Source organism: Vulpes vulpes, chromosome 4 (genome assembly GCF_048418805.1).
Source record: "Vulpes vulpes isolate BD-2025 chromosome 4, VulVul3, whole genome shotgun sequence".
NCBI classification, from domain to species: domain Eukaryota; kingdom Metazoa; phylum Chordata; class Mammalia; order Carnivora; family Canidae; genus Vulpes; species Vulpes vulpes.
Window position 1 is genome coordinate 27,115,284 of NC_132783.1, and position 7,321 is coordinate 27,122,604.

The window sequence follows — 7,321 nt, forward strand, 5'->3', positions numbered from 1 at the left end:
TATTATTTATATGGAGCCCAATGAAGAACCTGAACTCATGACCCTAAGATCATGATTTGAGCTGGTATCAAGAGTCAGACAGTTCATCTGAGCCACCCAGGTGCTCCAAGAATGTCTTGAGAATTTCATGGATAATTATTTCCCTTAAATCCAAATTTTTCCTTAATAGATTTTTAGAGAACCATATGCTCCTCAATAGTACTCAGTTTTGGCTTATGAATATAGATGAAAAACGTTTGAGAGATAATGGCTTTTATGTACGGACCTGTGTGTGTATATGCACACACACATGTGTGTGTATTTCCATCAACTGTTTATAATGGAAGTGTATCCAGAATAAGGATAAAACTACTGATTGGATTCTTAAATGATATAACTACTGCCTCAGAGTCTTAGAAAAAAAACTGTTGCTCAGAAGCTGCCAGGATTCTAAGAAATCAACCAGGAAATCTACAAGCAAATGTGCAGAAGTTTTATTAAAAGTCCACTACCTAATCCAAGGTGATTTGAGTACATCTATAGGTGTTTATGAGATTTTATCACATATCACTATGGTTCATAAAACACATTATTTATACAAACAATAACCACAGAAGTCCAACTCTCTAAACTGTCAAGTTATCACTCAGTAAAGCAATCAATTACTTTGATTTAGTACACTGCTCTGGATTTTTCCTGGATGGCAAAGCCTAGATATTGGGAAAGACGCTAAAGACACGGCCAAGCTTCAGACCTTATCCTTTCTCCCTAAAAGGCATTTAAATAGTACCTACCTGTTGCAGACAGATATGTTGGTTTATGTAGATTTTCATCTATATCAAGTGTTAGTACCTTGCAGTACAAAAGATCATTTTGGTCTTCCTAAAAAACAAGGGAAAAATTGAGCAAAGGCATTCCTCATATGTGTGCTTTACTCAGTTACTTTTGCCACTTTGGCTTTGGACTTTCTGGAGTGGAAGATGAAATCTAGATGAAAATCAGACCCTTATCATACCCCGTTAACTCTTAACTCCTTTTCTTCTAATTCCAGTACAATACCTACTTTATTTCTTAAAGTCCCTTCCAGTCCTGTGTAATTCATGATCCCATGAAGACTTCCATAGACCCTGACCATGGCAAATTCAAATTATTTGATAAGAAGACACCCTTCAGATAAATGTGACTCTTAGTCTATGTGACTTTTACTCAAAAACAAAATGCAAGGTATGAAATATCCCAATATTTCATTCCAGATTTGTTGTATACACTATTAGCCAATGTTCCACATGCCTTTATTTAAATCTTCTTAAACGGAAGCGGCATCATGGCGGCCTACGAGCAGGTTCAGAAGGGGCCCCTGAAACTAAAAGGCGTTGCAGAGCTCGGTGCGACCAAGCAGAAGAAGAAAAAGAAGGACAAAGACAAGGCGAAACTCCTGGGAACTATGGGAACGAGCAAAAAGAACGAGGATGAGAAGCGGCGCGGCCTGGACAAGTGAACCCTGGCCCAGATGGCCTTCGAGAAGATGCAGGAGAAGCGGCAAATGGAAAGGATCCTAAAGAAAGCATCCAAAACCCACAAGCAGAGAGTGGAGGACTTCAACAGACACTTGGACACCCTTACGGAGCACTCTGACATTCCCAGTCAGCTGGACGAAGTAGCCTCCCCACCCAAGGTATGTAGTGGCGTCGAGGAGAAATGGAAGGCAAAGTTAAGGTTCTGTTTGGTGCCTTTTGTATTTTCTAGAAACATTCTTTTACACACACCCTTGCGTTTTCTGCTGAGACAAATGCTTTCCAAGCAGTGTGCCCTCTTACTGGAACTCAATTAAAGTAAGACTGTTGTTTTACTCCATTTTGGTTTGTTGGTAGCATAGAAGGTAAACCTTTTTAGTTTGGACTGGAAATTTTGTACAGGTTTATTTAGAGATTAAGGTTATTTCTGTGTCACATACAAAAAAGTGTCTTTACCCCCAAGTGGCATCTCATTCAGATAGTCATCCAGCTAGCTGCCTTTACCTGGATGAAAGGGACTCCAGAGGATAAGGAGCTAATGCCAGCACAGCCTGAGCTTACAGACCCCATGGGACCTGTGTGAGCTGTCCTCCCAAGCACCTTTTAGCTTGGGGCTTATTCTCTTCCTTCCAGAGCCTAGGGAAGCCACTTAAACCTTCATGGCCTTCAGAATGCCTCCTCAGCCGCCTGGTGTTTGAAACAATGCAGCCTGGGAAGCAGAACAACCGCCTAAGGCAAGGATGCAGTACACACCTTGTCCCAGTCTGAGCAGCCTGTGGCGGGCATGCAGTCTCTCCCCCTAAGGTCCCCCTTCCAGACAGGTCTAGAGGGCATCGCTGCCCCTGGCAGACTTTGTTAATCAAGCACAGCATCCCTTTGTAATGGATGCTGTGAAAAACCCCAGACACAGCCTGCCTCACTACCCTCAACCCTAGGCTCTAAGCAATCCCCACGTTTATTCAGAGTTGGCACGTAACATGTAGCCTGCTTGGTGTTTCTGGCCTAGGGACACCTTAGGGGTGACAGGACCTGGCCAGAGCCCCAGCACAGGCAGGACAGTCAAAGGGGATGACGGAGGTCCTCGTGCTGGAGAGCCACGATCTCTGAGGACCTGTGTTGTATCTACATGATGAGGATCAAACCATATATACTGTTGGGAGGAAGACTGTTGACCTAGGTAGTGGCAGAATAGTAAAGTCAAAAGAGAAAAACCAAGTGTTGGGTTTGGGCTGTCACGTGTGAACAGAATAAAGCAAAAAATAATTATTAAAAAAAATCTTCTTAAATGGAAGAAAAGTTGAAACCTTCCCACTACCGAGGTCAACCACCATCACAGAGCTACAGGTACATAGCCTCATGTGCTCACAAAGCAGCTTACAGATCACAACAATTCTGAGCACTCCTTGTTCACGTGACTCAGATTTCTGCCCACAGAGGCCACTGAAGAAGCAAATTCACTGATCAATATCAGTTTGTTGGTTTTAAGAAGTCCTTTTGTGTTATTATACAGACCATTTCACCAACACTTTAAACCATTCATGTGGAATTCTAAAATAGAGAATACAAAATTGTATTGTTTTTAGGATTCCAAATATCAACATGTGAGGGCAAAAATAATAACAAATATCTACACTGAGAAACATAAATGAAGACATACTGCCTTACTTTTTGTTAATTTCTGAAATTATTTCCATTCTATCTAGTTCTGGTACTCTTAGCCCAGTGGATGGGAGAAAAGAACAACCATGAAGCTCTCCATCACTAAAGCAAAGGGAAGAACAAAGCCCTACTTAAGATTTCTAGAAGCTGGGGATCCCTGGGTGGCGCAGCGGTTTGGCACCTGCCTTTGGCCCGGGGCGCGATCCTGGAGACCCGGGATCAAATCCCACGTCAGGCTCCTGGTGCATGGAGCCTGCTTCTCCCTCTGCCTGTGTCTCTGCCTCTCTCTCTCTCTGTGTGACTATCATAAATAAACAAATTTTAAAAAAAATTTCTAGAAGCTAAGAATGGAATTCAAAACAGGAAATCATAGTTTATTTATAAATAGCTTATTTATTTATGGACCAAGCAAGAAACCCTGTTTCGGTCATATTCATTGTTAATATATCCCCTATCTTACCTAGTTTACAATTACTCCTAAATTTCACCCTTTGACTTAGCACTATTTCTACTTCTCTGTTCTCTGTCTCAACATGGAGGTAAGTAATAAAGAGCTGAACCAAAATCGTAGGATTCTCATGATCCAGGTCTCTTTCTCACTGACTTTACCAGGCATGGCTTCTGCTCCTTCTGTGACCCTCCTTGCTGCTGATAGTGAGTTTGTCCCTTCAACCGCCCTTCAACCCTCCACCAAACCCAAATATCTTCTAATCCCTGAAACCTGATTGCTGCTCTTTGGAAAAATCTCTGGGACCCGGTCTTGTTATTGTTGTTTCTTGGCTGTTTTTATTTAGGATTGTACTTATTTGAGAGAGACGCAGAGACAGTGACAGAGAGCACAAGCTCAGGAGGAGAGGGAGAAGCAGACGCCCCGCTGAGCAAGGAGCCTGATGCGGGGCTCCATTTCAGGACCCTGGGATCATGACCTGAGCCAAAGGCAAACGCTTAACCCTTAACCAACTGGGTCACCCAGGTGTCCTCTTCTCTTCTTGTTGTTGTTGATCATCCTGTCTTTAGGAATTTTCTCCACATTTGGCCACACTAATCTGACTTCCCCACCTAACCCACCACCCATGCCATCTCGTGAGCGGCTTTAAACGACAAAAAGGAAAATCCTGAAAGACATCAAACTCCTAAAAGACAGGGGAATTGTTAGGGACACTCCCAGAGCTGCAGCCCACCCCCTGACTTGTGATGGTATTTGAGGGCACTGAAACCAAGGGTAGAGCAGAACACACAGTTGTCTGGTAAAGCTCAGCAGTAATGACCAACTGGTGTTTGGCCAGAAATTCCGTTTTCCCTCCTCTTCTCCTAAACACCATTAACTTTTTTTCCTTTAAGTATTTTATTTCGTTATTCACAAGACACACAGAGACAAAAGCAGAGACTCAGGCAGGGGCAGGCTCCAGGCAGGGGGCCCGAAGGAAGGGGACCCCCTTAACTGGCCGTCCGGCTCCCCGGGACCCTCTGGAAGGCAGCTCGGACAGAGGCCCAGGAGAGCAGGAGGAAAGGAGGAGAACTTGCTGCCCCACCTGCCGTGCCCCAGAAGGCGCCGTCCAGCCTGGCGGGCGGGGGGCGGAAGCCGGTGGTCACCCCAGCGCGCGGGGCGGCTGTGCAGGCGCCCCAAGGCCCGGAGGAGCCTGCAGCAGCAGCCCAGGAAAAGCTTTCTCAGCTGACAAATGAAACGATTCTTGGAGCCAGAAAGGAAACACGACGGGTCCATAGGGGCTGTGGTTTTAGATGCTCATCTCCTTCAGGGCAGCCCGGGGGCCCAGCGGTTTAGCGCCGCCTGCAGCCCGGGGTGTGACCCTGGAGACCCGGGATCGAGCCCTGCAGGGGCTCCCTGCCTGGAGCCGGCTTCTCCCTCTGCCTGTGCCTCTGCCTCTCTCTCTCTCTCTCTCTCTCTCTCTCGCCTCTCCTGAATGAATAAATAAAGTCTTCAAAAAATAAAATAAATTATCATCCCCTTCAAACAGTATTATGCTAATCCACATAGGTGGATTTTCCATTTCCCTGTCTCATTCTTTGTGCCAAAATTTGCATACAATTTACTTATACATACGTTTAAAAAAAAAACTGCCAAACATTACTATTGTTTATTTTTTATTTTTTTTTACTATTGTTTCTTTAGACACAGAGGTTCCTATCGTTAACTTTTTTTTTTCTTTAAGATTTTATTTATTTATTTATTTGAAAGGGAGAGAGAGAGAGCACCTGCCCACATGTCGGATGGGGGCTGAATCCCAGAGCCCCAGGATCATGACCTGAGTGGAAGGCAGATGCTTAAGGGACTGAGCCGCCCAGGCACCCTATGTTTAAATTTGTAAGAAATTGCCAGACTATTATACAAAGTGATTGCAGTGTTTTGCATTCCTACCACAGATATCGGAGACTTCCAGTGTTCTCTACCTCCTTGTCGATAATTGGATTTGTCAGCCTTTTAATTTTAAGCTTTTTAATGGTTCTATACTGGTATTTTATAATTTTGGTTCGCATTTTCTTAATGTTTGATGATGTTGAGTATCTTTCCATGAGCTTGTTAGCCACAGAGTGTCTTTTATGAAGTATTCATATCTTCTTTCTTTTGCTCATTTCTTAATTAAAATGTTTCTCTTGTTATTGTGTTATACAAGTTCTTTGTATATTTTGTGGCTATGTGTCTGGATCCACTTTTAGTCAGATGTATGTTTTGCAAATATTTTCTCTCATTTTGTATCTGCTTTTTTATTTTCAATAGTGTCCTTTGACAAGTAAAAGTTTTGGTTTTGGTGGAGTCCAATTAACAAAATTTTCATTTATGGGCTTATGATTATGTCTTGCCTAAGAAATCTCTGCCTAAATCAAGGTTATAAAGATCTTCCCTTATATTTTCTTTTAAAAGATTTAGCTCCTATGTTTATTTTGAATTATTTTTCATGTATGGTGTAATGAGAAGGCTGAGATCCATTTGTATGTGTGTGTGTGTATATATATACATACATACATATATATCCAGTTATTCTAGCATAGTTTACTAAAAAGACTATCTTTCCCCCAGCCTTAAATTTTTGACATCTTTGTTGAAAAATCAATTGGTTATATAATTGGTGTATTTCTGGATTGCCATTTCTGTTCCATTTATCTGTATGTCTATTCTCTGCCATTACTATACTGCCTTGCTACTTTATTTTTTTTTTAAGATTTATTTATTTATTTATTTATTTATTTATTTATTTATTTATTTATTTATGATAGACATAGAGAGAGAGAGAGAGAGGCAGAGACACAGGCAGAGGAAGAAGCAGGCTCCATGCTGGGAGCCCGACATGGGACTCAATCCCGGAAGATTGAGGATCTCCCAGGATCGCGCCCTGGGCCAAAGGCAGGTGCTAAACCTCTGAGCACCCAGGGATCCCCTTGGCACTTTAACTTTGTAATCTTGAAATCAAATGGTATAAATCCTCCAACTTTATTATTTTTAAAAAATCACTTGCAAATTCTAGATCACTTGAATTTCCCTATGAGTTATATAATAAGCTTGTCAATTTCTCTTTACTCTCACTTACGGAAGATATTTTGCTGAATATAGAATTTAGAGTTTTTTTCTGTCAACATTTTAGAGAGATAAGCCTCTTGTCTTTGGTTTGCATGATTTCTGACAAAAAGTCTGCTGTTTTATTTATTTTTGTGCCTCTGCATGCAATGTGTCTGTTTTCTTGATGCTTTTAAGATTCCCTCTTTAACACTTTTTTGGCAGTTTGATTAGAATAAAACTTGGAGAGATTTGATTTATATTTATTTTACTTAGGCTTCATTTTGTCTTTTGGTTCTGAAAGTTTATAACTTATTAAATTTGAAAAAAGTTTGACTATTATGTCATCAAATATTTTTTTCTCTTCCTTTCCTTGTCTTCTGAAATTCCAGTTGCACAAGTGTCAAATCATTTGTTATTGTCTCAGAAGGTCACTAAAGACTAATTTTTTTTCAGCCTTTGTTATTTTTCTGTGCTTTGTTCTAGGCATTTCTATCACTATCCAATATACATATTGGATTTGTGCTCTTTTAAAGTTCTTGTCTGTTAATTAATTTGATTATATTTTTAATTTTGGGTCTGTTTTTAATGCTCATTTAGCCCCACTTTTAAGATGAGGCTTCTCTGGGCTCTCCAATAAATGTACCATGTATTCATG

General features: G+C 41.4%; 1 pseudogene; it reads left to right on the forward strand.

Annotated features, from left to right (window-relative positions):
- Nucleotides 1–1,303: 1,303 nt before the first annotated feature.
- LOC112931024 (protein FAM32A-like) lies at nucleotides 1,304–1,640 on the forward strand (annotated as a pseudogene).
- Nucleotides 1,641–7,321: the final 5,681 nt, after the last annotated feature.